This window comes from Myotis daubentonii, chromosome 1 (genome assembly GCF_963259705.1).
Source record: "Myotis daubentonii chromosome 1, mMyoDau2.1, whole genome shotgun sequence".
NCBI classification, from domain to species: Eukaryota; Metazoa; Chordata; class Mammalia; order Chiroptera; family Vespertilionidae; genus Myotis; species Myotis daubentonii.
Genome location: NC_081840.1, coordinates 7372344 through 7384265, shown reverse-complemented (window position 1 = coordinate 7384265; position 11922 = coordinate 7372344). Strand labels below are relative to the sequence as shown.

Here is an 11922-nt window from a genome sequence, read left to right as displayed (position 1 = left end):
TCTGGGGTTCAGAAGGATGGAGCTCTTCGCCAGCACCATGATCTTCGTATGTGGGGCTCATGGGGTAGAACACAATTTGCAGTGAATTCACACAGACCCAGAGATGGTAGAAGTGTTCATTGTGGCATAAACTCACACTAGCCTCTCGGGAAATGGAACTTCAAATACAGCAATCAGGTTCATCCCTGGCCCTGGCCGGTGTGTACAGGCCGGCAACCAATCAATATGTCTCTCACATTGATGTTTCTCTCCCCCGCCCCCACTTCCCTTCTACTCTCTCCAAATATCAATGGAAAAAATATCCTCAGGTGAGGTTAAAAAAAATAAAAATGAAAACAGTGAATTTAAAGGGCAATATGCTGCAGCTAACCGGAAACGGAGGCATTCGAATAGAACAAGAAGAACCACCTGTGGGTTCTAGTCCTGGCCCTGCCACAGAGCAGCACCGTGCTCTCACAAACCCATTTCCTCATCGAGGCCTCATTTCCCTGTCAACCGAAGGGTCAGGCGGAAGGTGGGAAATTCTGTGCTTCGGTGATGCCAACAGAGAGGCCTTGCAGGATTCATGGTGATATGACCTCAAGGCTGGGCTGGGACAGGACAGTCTGAAGGCCCAGCTCCTGGGGCTCAGGCCCGCGTCAGGGAAGCCCTGCTGCACAGAGGAGGCCGGCAGCCTCGGGGACCCAGCCGGCCCACCACCCGGGCTGCTGCTCTGCAGAAGGGAACGTGTTTGTGAACCACCCTGGGGTTTAGAGACTCCAGAGGAAGGTAGGGAAGACCAACAGGTTGCTGTGACAGAAGACCATGGGTGCTGGCCCAGGTGTCCAGCCCACGCTTCCTTCCCAAAACAGAAACACGGCATTCTAGGTCCTGAAACCTGGAGACACAGCCTGATAGTCCTGCTTCAGTGGCTCTAAACCAGACTCTCTGCCCCTTCAACAGGACATGGCAGCCGGCCTTCGCCATCCCTCATAGGATAACGCTGAGTACGGACGGCAGGCCCGAAAGAAACTCTAAATTCTTTCAGTGCTGGGAGACCTGCGCACAGCGGACCTGCCATAGAGGGGAAGGTGCGGGCCCAGCAAACTGGTCACTGTGCTAGATGCTACAGCTTTCCCCACTCGTGAAAGAGCAAGCTTTCTGTTCTGTGCTACAGTTACTGCCATTAAATCAACTCACTTCCTGGGAGCAGTATCCTGGGACTCAGAGGAATCCACGACTGTTTCCTCCTCTTCTTTTTCTGTTGGTAAGAAATTTCCTTCTTCTCTGTAAATAGAGGAGAAAGAAAAGCAATCTGGTTTTTAAAATAAAACACGTAAATTGATTCAGCCCAGCCTGAGACCTGGCCCAGAAGGGCCAGCATTTTCCTGGGATTCAGACATCATGGTGCTCATGGCCTTGTGATTGCTGAGTCGGGAACATGCGGATGAAAGCACGTTACGTGGGCCTGGGAACCCTAACACGAGGAGGAGACCTGCTGAAGCACCGAGGATCAGGCTGAGCATCGTCTCCGGAGAGCAAGCCCCAAGCCGTGTGAAACTCGGGGTCGGAAACCCGTGGGCCTTGACAGCTCAGACCATGGTTTCCTTGCTGGAAAACGGTCCCCTGGATCGTGGTGCTACTCAGACTGTCAGTCATGAAGCTACCGAGGTAGATGCTACAGCTTTCCTCACTCGTGAAAGAGCAAGCTTTCTGCTCTATGTTTAGGTTACTACCATTAAATCAACTCACTTTCTTTGAGCAGTATCCTGGGTTCAGACGAATCCACGACTGTTTCCACCTCTTCTTTTACTGTCGGTAAGAAATTTCCTTCTTCTCTGTAAATAGAGGAGAAAGAAAAGCAATCTGGTTTTTATTTATTTTTTATTCTTAAAAATATATATATTTTATTGATTTTTTTACAGAGAGGAAGGGAGAATAGAGAGTTAGAAACATCGATCAGCTGCTTCCTGCACACTCCCTACTGGGGATGTGCCCGCAACCAAGGTACATGCGCTTGACCGGAATCAAACCTGGGACCCTTGAGTCTGCAGGCTGACGCTCTATCCACTGAGCCAAACCGGTTAGGGCACAACTATGGAATTTTTAATAGCAATCATGAAAGAAATATATTTCAATGTTTGAAGTGGACAAAGTATATTACAGACGAGTATATAAAATATAATTCTATAATTCCATTTTGAAAAACATATATTCACATGTACTGGTTGAGAATGTTGGCCAAGTTAAGCCTCAGTTTCCTGCATGAGGAAGTTGTCTTTTGCAGTTACTAAGAATAAATGAGTCAATCTAAACATAACACTTGGAACAATATTTGATTTGTAAACATATGAAAATTGTTAGCTGTTACATACTCAACACTACATAATAGGATTACAAGTGATTTTTGTTTGCTGCTTCATACTTTTTATGTATTCTACATTTTCTTTGATGAACATGTTTTACTATTATCAGAAAATAAGTGTTATTTCAATGCTTACTTCCAGCAAAACTAAGGAAATTAACACCAAGTAAATCATACTACTAACTTTTAGTAAACTTTATTATAAAAGAAAAAATAGTACTAGTTTATGATTTTTTTCAACCACAAGAACATGAGTGGCAACCAGTGACTTGTTTATAAAAATATTTTAAGGCTCACATAAGATAATACCTTATCTTCTGAAGATTAATGGGGAGAGGTTCACCTGAAAAATTTTTCCCCAGGGAATCCAGTCTCTTGGCTCAACTATAAAAAATCCACATAGATCAACTTTCTGCCAACCTGGAGAAGATTTGTTTTCTTTGATCTGCTGTCATATGTTCACAAGCTTCTAAAATGTTTGCCAAAATTAAGGTCTGCTGAATGGTTTTTGCCTTCACCCATATTCTTCCATTCATTCCAAACACTATTTCCAGTGGGTAGAGTTTTCCACTTGCTGTAGGATTTCACAGTCTGGAGCTAGCAGCTTTCTAATTAAGCCCAAAGTCACTTTAAAAAGTAGACCATCCTGTCCAATCACACCCATTCGGTTGGCTCGTCCACAGCTGTCAATACTAACCACCTCTGGTTCCAAATCTTTATTAGCAACCACAAATTGTCCATAAATGAGACCTCCAACCTGCACATTTGGTCTGTTTCTTTTAGTTGCAGCTCCAAACGCCAAGTAAGACAAAGACGCCGGCTCGCTCCCTCCAACATCGACTTTACATATATCTCCCGATTTAGCCGTCACTATGCCAATCACATGGTCTCCTTTCTCGGGGACATACCGCTCCTGCTGCGAGGCCACCCAGTAAACGCCGCCGCCGGGCTTCTGGTGCCAGAGGCGTCGCCACAAAGCCGCAAGCCGGGGCCGCACAGGACGCGCACCCAGGAGCGCACGCCCGCATTTAGGCGCAGCGGCCGCTGCCCTGCACCTCCCAGGCCTTCAGCAGCCTCCTGCTCGGCACCGGGCACCGCAGCTCCTCACCTGCAGCACCTCCTGATCCAGCACAGCGCGCGCCCCGCGCCCCGCCGCCCGCGAGGGACTCCCCTGCAACCGCCACTGTTTGAGCCAAGCCGAGCGGCACCGCACACCGTTTCCCGTTCCCACTTCCGGCACGGTGCCCAATGGGCAGCCCGCCCAAGGCTTTCCGTTTTCGGCAGTAACGGTCGGACCGGACCGGATCCTAAATCGATGAAGCGTGGTCCATGTGGGCAGGCGGACACGCAGGCGGCCCGCCGCAATCTGGTTTTTAAAATAAAACCCGTAAATTGACTCATGGGACCAGCCTGGGACCTGGCCCAGAAGGGCCAGCATTTTCCTGGGATTCAGACATCACGGTGCTCACGGCCTTGTGATTGCCGAGTCGGGAACATGGGGATGACAGCACGTGACGTGGGTCCGGGAACCCTAACACGAGGAGGAGACCTGCTGAAGCACCAAGGATCAGGCTGAACGTCGTCTCAGGAGAGCAAGCCCCAAGCCGTGGGAAACTCGGGGTCGGAAACCCGTGGGCCTTGACAGCTCAGACCCTGGTTTCCTTGCTGGAAAACGGTCCCCTGGACCGTGGTGCTACTCAGACTGTCAGTCATGAAGCTACCGAGGTAGATGCTACAGCTTTCCTCACTCGTGAAAGAGCAAGCTTTCTGCTCTATGTTTAAGTTACTGCCATTAAATCAACTCACTTCCTGGGAGCAGTGTCCTGGGACTCGCAGGAATCCACGACTGTTTCCTCCTCTTCTTTTACTGTCCGTAAGAAATTTCCTTCTTCTCTGTAAATAGAGGAGAAAGAAAAGCAATCTGGCTTTTAAATAAAACACATAAATTGACTCATTGGACCAGCTGGGACCTGGCCCAGAAGGGCCAGCATTTTCCTGGGATTCAGACATCACGGTGCTCATGGCCTTGTGATTGCTGAGTCAGGAACATGGGGATGACAGCACGTGACGTGGGTCCGGGAACCCTAACACGTGGAGGAGACCTGCTGAAGCACCAAGGATCAGGCTGAACGTCGTCTCAGGAGAGCAAGCCCCAAGCCGTGGGAAACTCGGGGTCGGAAACCCGTGGGCCTTGACAGCTCAGACCATGGTTTCCTTCCTGGGAAGATGGTCTGACCCCTTGCCCTTGGGACACCAGTGCGCCAGGGGGCTCCTGCCCAGAATGTCGAGGCCCAGGCGGGGGGCTGGAAGCCAGGACCCCTTCGTGGACGGGGCAGCCACACCCCTTACAGGTGCCCAGCTTTGTTGTCATTCTCATATAGAAGCCAACTGTTCGTCTTGGCCAATGTCAAAATCCTGCTCCTGAGTTTATATTTCTCCTCTTCCAAGTTCTTCTTCACACAGACGAACGCCTAGAACACAGGTCAGCAATGTCTCACATACCATGCGCCCCTGTGATTCCACGGCTGGGAATCTGTTCCCAAAAGAAGAAAAAAAGGCCACGCCCTCAAAGTGACATTCACACACAGTCTTTGAGCACAGACGCCAATGAGGACCCATTCCCACCTGGCTGAGCCAAGGCTGTCGCCCAGGGCACAGGCCCAGTGTCCTGAGCCCTTCAGCCCAGGCCTCACCTCCCACTGGCTGTTCAGCTTCTTCAGCAAGATTTCTAAGTGATGCAGGTTGTCCCTCGCCTCTTCATACCAGGCCTGCCAGAGCCTCACTTCCTGCTGCAGATTCTCTAGGGACGTCTGCATCTCTTTGCTCTGGGTGCGCAGCTCCTCCTGCTCCCCCTTCACCTGCTGGTTCCAGAAGTTGGCTCTGGGGGTGGAGAGTCACACGGCCAGGGGCCGAGGAGCACTCCCAGCCTCCGACACAGGTGTGCACCTTACTCAAAACCTCAACCTCTCTGGGCCTCCGTTTTTCCCGTGTGTAAATGAGGGTTGAACAAAATCAGCGGTTTTCAAACTGTCTGTTGGGGTTCTATGAGGCCAGCCCAGCTGCCACTCTGGCTGGGGGAGACAGGACAGGCAGGTCGGACACCTCTTCAGCAGAGCACCCTGTGAGAATCCTTCCCGCGCAAGGCTTTGGCAGACCTGCTGACTTGGAACAAAGGGCTCTTCAACTGAAATACTTTTGAAATACATGGAGGCAGAACATGTTTGCTCTAAATCTGTGTGTCTATGCCCAGCTCTTCCCACAATGCCAAGCCCCTTTCTAATTTCACTCCTGAGACAAATAAAATATGAGACTTGGGACTACTAGGTAAATCCACTGAAATCATCATCATCGTCGTCATAACAGCCCGACTGGGCATCAGGGGGAAGATTTAGACCAGAAAGCTCACATGAGCAGAGGCTCATGGACTCAATTTGAACGCAGATGTGCTCTGTTTGGCCCACATCATCTGTCTTTTTCGATTTAAATTAATTAGTTCATCAATATTTTAAAAAAATTAAGTTTCACATTAACATTCAGGTATCTAACTTCTCATAGGGTGGGGAGAAAGCATAAACAAAAGGCCCTGGCAGGTGTGGTTCAGTAGTTATAGCATCGGCCCATGTACAGAAGGGTCATGACTTCAAATCTCAGTCAAGGAAACAGACCTGGGTTGCGGGTTTGCTCCCCAGTGTAATTGGGGTGTGTGCTGTAGACATCCAAAAGATGTGACTCTCTCGCATCGATGTTTCTCTCTCTCCCTCTCTTTCCCTCCCTTTCACTCTCTCTAAAAGTCAATGGAAACATTGTCCTGGGTAAGGATTAAAAAAAAGATTAAGAAAAAGAATGGAATTCATTATATATTCTGAATATGAACTCCTTATCAGATATATGGTTTGGGAATATTTCCTCCCATTCTGTAGATTGCCTTTCCACTCTGTTCGTTGTGTGCTGTCATAGTCACTTAGGGCTGCTATAACAAAATGCCCCAGACTGTTGGCTCATAAACAACACAAACTTAGTTCTCACAGTTCTGGAGGGTGGGACGCCCAAGATCAAGGCACCGGCAGATGAGTGTCTGGGGAGAGCCCACTTCCTAGACAACCAACTTCCTAAAACCATTACTAGCTCAGATTTTGCTGTAACTTCCCAACCATGAGGGCTCTGGGAGTAGGTCTGGGCTGGACATATAAATGTGTATGCCATCAGAATGCAGGTGGTCCTGAAAGGCATGGGCTGGGTGAGGCACCCAAGGGCTGGAGCCAAAGCAGAGTAGAGGTCTCAGGACTGAGCTCTGGACATGCCACCATCAGAGATGAGGGAGAGGAGTGAGGAGGGGAAGGAAGGGGAGGCAGGTGTGGTAGGAAGAGAAGTGAGAAAGGATGGTTCCTGAAGGCCAGGTGAGGAAATGCTCCTAGCCCATCATAAACACACCAAGTGGCTTAAAACAACAGAAATGGACTCTCCCACAGTCCTGGAGGCTGGAAGTCCCAAATCAGGGTGTCCACAGGGTCATGCTTCTTCTGAAGGCTCGAGGGGAGGACCTGTCCCATGCCTCTTCTCGCTTCTGGTGGCTGCCAGACATCCTGGATGCATCGCCCCAGTTTGTCTCCATCTTCACATGGCCTTATGTCCAGGTGCCTAACACTGTGCAGCTGCCTCCCTCTCAATGTAGAACATGATTTCAAGCAGCTTTGCTATAGGAAGTGCCTCCAAGTGAGGGGGCAACTAGAAGATGTGGTACAGAGGGAGAGGATGCCTTTGTTCCTCAGGTGGCGGGGGGTAGAGCCTGGTTGGATGCTCTCGGGAATGGTCCTGGACAGAGGGAGACGTTGATGGTGCAGGAGAATTAGATTTCTGCAGCACTTGCCTTATTTCCTACTCTTTTGCACTCACAATTCCCTCCCTCTCCACATATGTTCGGGGGGGTGGGGATCGTAGTCTGCTTAACTGAGGTAGTAAAGTGAGTCATAAGCCCCACGTTATTAAAAAGTAAGGATTCAGAATTGAATTGACTTTTCTAAAAGCCTAGAAAAAAGCCCATTTACTCACCCAAGTGTAGTTGAGGTCACTTTGAAACTGTTTTTTGCTAGTTTGGCGGACTCATTACTGAATTAATTTTTAGATTCAACAGTAGTTACCTGAAACAACAAAGATCGAGAGAGACATTCTATGAGATTTCCTTTTCATTTGCCGTCATGACTATTAATAGCTACCTGTGCCATTAATTACATGAACAAAGTTCCCTATTTGGTAGAACACTGTAGGAGCACATCCTAGAGTTGGAGAGAGCAGGGCCCAGGGCCCAGGCGGCCGGGAGCCTGCGCTGCTCAGCACAGAAGCAGGAGGGAGAGGGATGAGGGGCAGACTTGGTGAAGGAAGGGAGGCTACGGAAGCTCTCTCCTGGCTGCCTTCGTTCTCTGAGTTCAATAGGAAGTAGGGAACCGGGCCATCTACAGGTTTGAAGATTGGGGAGAAGTTGTAAATTCTGGGTGTTCTCAGAGTGGGGCGAGTGAAGAGAACAGGAAACTTGGTGGAGTACAGCCCAAGAGAGGAAGAGGAGGGGAGAGAGTTAAGGGTCTGCAAGGGGCACGTGTAGTGGGTACGTGTGGAATCTACATGGGTGAGGAGGGCGTGAAAGACATAGGATGAATGAGGGACAGCGATGGGGGTTATACTGTGTCCCTCCCGAAAGCGGGTGGAGTCTTTTCAAGGTGTTGCCCTTCCTGGTCTGGAGCCCCTCAGAGCTCTGGTCATCCTCCCCACTCTGCATGCTCAGTAACTCCGACCTGTGGGAGCACAAGTAGGGGCTGCTCTCTCCTCTGATCCCGGCTCCAGAGCCCCCTTGCCACTGTGGGTGGCAGCAGGAAGGGCAAGGGGAGGCCAGCGTGCTGCACTCACATGCATTCTTGTTTCCAGTCAAGGTTGGTGCAGCCGTGACAGGAGGAGGCCAAGCCCCCATCTGGCCCTGGGCCTCTGGGAGCCACCTCCCGTGACCCAGCCCAGGATGCCCTGAAGCCCCATGGTGTGTGTGGGCAAGGGTGAGTGGGCAGGGGACAGAGGTGGAGTACCAGAGGTGAACCTTAGAATGCAGGAACCAAAGGGAAGCCATGAACACACCCAAGTCCCAGCTCAGCGTCTCTCAGGTGTAAACCTGTGGTCCTGGGCGAGCCACTCCATCTGTCTGAGCCCAGGCTTCCTCCCAGAAGGCAGGGGTGTTGGGAATGTGGGAGCAGAGCTGTGTCTGGTTCCCAGGAGCTGCTTTGGGCACCCTGGTAGCTCCTCCAATGAGCCCAGGGGTTAGCTATGCTGTAGAGCAGCGTCCTCCAATACAGTGGCCAGAATTAAATAGAAATGTTTGTCACACTTGCCACACCTCGATGCTCAATAGCCATGTGGCTACAGTACTGGATGGAGCAGATACAGAACATGTTCATTGTTGAATGTTCTGTGACTGCACTGCTCTGGAGCTAGAAGACGGGGGGGGGGGGGCACCCCACACACACTGCAGGGCCCTGAGGGGCAGAGGGCAGGAGCTCCCACCCCATCACCTCTTCAGAACAGCAGCTCTGATGTCATCTTCTTCTGACCCTGTGCTGGGGGGAGGCGGTGGGGACACTTTTTCCTGCCAAAGGGGAAGCTTGAAGGCCACTGCTTATTTTGACTTAATTTAGTTTCCACAAGGACAACTCGGGCCCAGGAGGGCAGTGAGCCTCCCAGGTGTCAGCGAAACAGAAGCCTGAAGAGTCCTGGGATCCAGGCCACTAGCTGTGTCACACCTACAGCCTTCCCTTGTGTTTAGTGCCTGTCCCTGCCCTGTGACTCCCACAAGAGCAGAGCAGACCCCAAGGTCATGCCCCAGGAAGATGACAGGGAGACCTGAAGGAGCCTGTCCCATGGGGCCCACCTCAAACGCTTCTTCCCGCAGTGTTGGCCGTGGGGGCTGCGCCCGTGGTGCTGGGCGCCATGGGCTGCACCAGCGCAGGCATCGCCGCCTCCTCCAAAGCTGCCACGATGATGTTAGCAGCTGCCATCGCCAATGGGGGCGGAGTTGCTGCCGGTGGCCTGGTGGCTACTCTATTGCGCAGCAGGTCCTGGCCCTGGGACTGGCTTGCATGACCCCAAGCCCATCACCTGACCTCTCCGGACCTTGATCAGTTTGTTTCTGAGTGCCCGGTCTCTACTTCCATCCTTCTGACCGTGGTCCCGTGCAGCCCCTCCCGTGGGTCCAGTGCAGGCGCAGGCATGGGCTCACTGTAACCCACACAGGCCCCTTCCGTTCAGCCCAGCCTACCAGGCAGTGCCCTTGCTGTGCTGGAGGCAGCCTGTGCTGGCTTGTGAGAGCCCATTGAGCAGTGTCTCCAGGGACTTGACAAGCCAGGTGTTAAACTCAGCCATGGCTATAAGTTAACTTATGTGAGCCTGTGATTAAATAATTTATATTAAAAACAAAGGTAATACCCTGGCCAGTGTCGCTCAGTGGGTTGGGCATTATCTTGTGCACCAAAAGGTCACCAGTTCCATTCCCAGTCAGGGCACAAGCCCAGGTTGTGGGTTTGGTCCCTGGTAGAGGTGTGTTCTGGAGGCAACCGATTAATTTCTCTCTCACATTGATTTCTTTCCCTATTCCTCCTTCTAAAATAAGAAAAACATATTTAAAAATAAACTTAATAAATACTCCGAACTTGCCCCTTGTAATTGTTTTCCTGTTACCTATGCTCTTGGGTTATTCATACCTATTGTCCCTGCGTGGAGGTGTTATTATAGAACAGGCGGCACCGCACCTCTAGTCCCATCTTGGTGCGGAGGGACTCCAGGTTGGCAGCTTGAAATCAGCTGTAGTGAAAGTATTTACACTGAGGAAATTGGCAAATGTTACCAAATCAGGGCTTGATTTGTTTTCTTCAGTGTCTAGACATAAGAGTGATGGAGAAAATGTTAAAAGTCAAGATTAAACTTAAAAGTATGTCTTGGGTGAATATTGTGTTTGTACATTGTATCTCTGGTTTTTAAAAAAATGTCTGTAGGCATTACAATACAAATACAGTATAAGAATCTGAGGGACTTGGGCTGCCATTCAGAAAAGGACTATCTGATTGAGTGAGGTTCTCACAGACACCATCAGCTCGCTTTACTTGCCAACATAAAAGAAAACATCCTCCAATATTCACGTTGGAAACACATTCATCCGTTAGTCAAGGGCAAGCATAGGTGGGCGATCAATACACCTGTTTGGCAAAATCAATGAGAGCTTTCTAAGGGAATCGATGGGCTGTGTGCATACATGTTTACATACATGTGTATGTATGTGTGTTGTGCATACAGATAAACATAGTCCCTCCTCTCCCTCTGGTTGGTTGATAAACATTTGGCTGGATGCTTCCTTCCCAAGGTTTGTCCGAGGGGAGAACCCCTCTGGTGCCACAGGTGATCCCACCCTCTCCGCAGGCAGACCTCGGCCCTGAGCTGTCACTTGGATGTTTCCCACCCCCCAGATCACACAGCTCCCAGGCCAGGGTAGAGGTGGGGCCCTGGACTCCCCGGGGCATGGTTCGGCTGCCCCCTCACCAACGGGACCCCATGGTACTGCCCAGGGGGGCCCACCACCTGGGATGGCTGGGTATGTGAGTGAGACATCATAGTTGGAAGCAGCTGAGGGAGTGAGGGATAGGACACGGGGAAGAGAGAGGGGGATGCCCAGCATGGTCTGGGGGAAAGGGACAGAGGTGATGAGAGGAGGTGCACAGAGGCTTTGGTGGGGGAGGATGGTGAACCATGTGCTGAGCACTTTGAGTTGGAGGTGTCTGGGGACATCCAAGCTGGAAACAGACCTGGAGGTTCCCAGGAGTGGCTGGGGCTGGAGGTGTTTGGAGCCTTCGGGAAGATTGCAATGAAAGCTGTGGAAGTGTACGAGCTTGTCTCAGGCTGGAGGGGTGGGGGTGATAGAGGGCTGGGTGCACCCTGAAGTGGCCCATGGAGAAGCTAGACCACAAAGAAATGCTGTAGCTGGTGTGGAGGCTGAGGGAGGGGAGGGTCAGAAAGGAAGGCCACCCAGGGTGGATGCCGAGAGGTGCCAGGGGGCCGAGGTGTAGGAGGCAGGCAGACCAGTTGGCAAGCCCCTGCCAAGACCCAGGGACAGGGGTGTCGGGGGACCTGGGATGAGAACAGTCAGCTAAGATGGGCGGGCAGATTCCAGACCCATTCCCAGGTTCAGGGGCGCCATCACGTGTGGGAAGTGGTGAGAGGGGTCCAGCCTGCACCACAGGCTTTTGGCTTCTGTGATTGACAGCTGGTGTCCTTGGGTAAGTAGGGAGCCAAGAGGAGCCAGGGAGAGTGGAGGAAGCCTGCAGCCCGGGCAGAAGGTCTAAGGCAGCCGACCTCAGGCCTGAGGCTCAGCAGTGGTCAGTGCTGGGGGAGCGCGTGGGTCAGCCCTGCAGAGGGGGCCTGGAGGGAACTGCCTCCACGGTGGAACCTGGGAGTGAGCACACAGGAGCGTTCAGTGAGTGTTTGTGGAAGGAATGAGGGAGTGACAGAGCCACTGGCAAGTGTGAGGCCTGAAGAGCTGTCCCAGAGCGGGGAGA

At 51.5% G+C, this 11922-nt stretch overlaps 1 pseudogene; it reads right to left on the bottom strand.

The window, feature by feature from the left end:
• Positions 1 to 2070: 2070 nt before the first annotated feature.
• On the bottom strand, positions 2071 to 6894 carry LOC132222873 (exosome complex component RRP40-like; annotated as a pseudogene).
• Positions 6895 to 11922: the final 5028 nt, after the last annotated feature.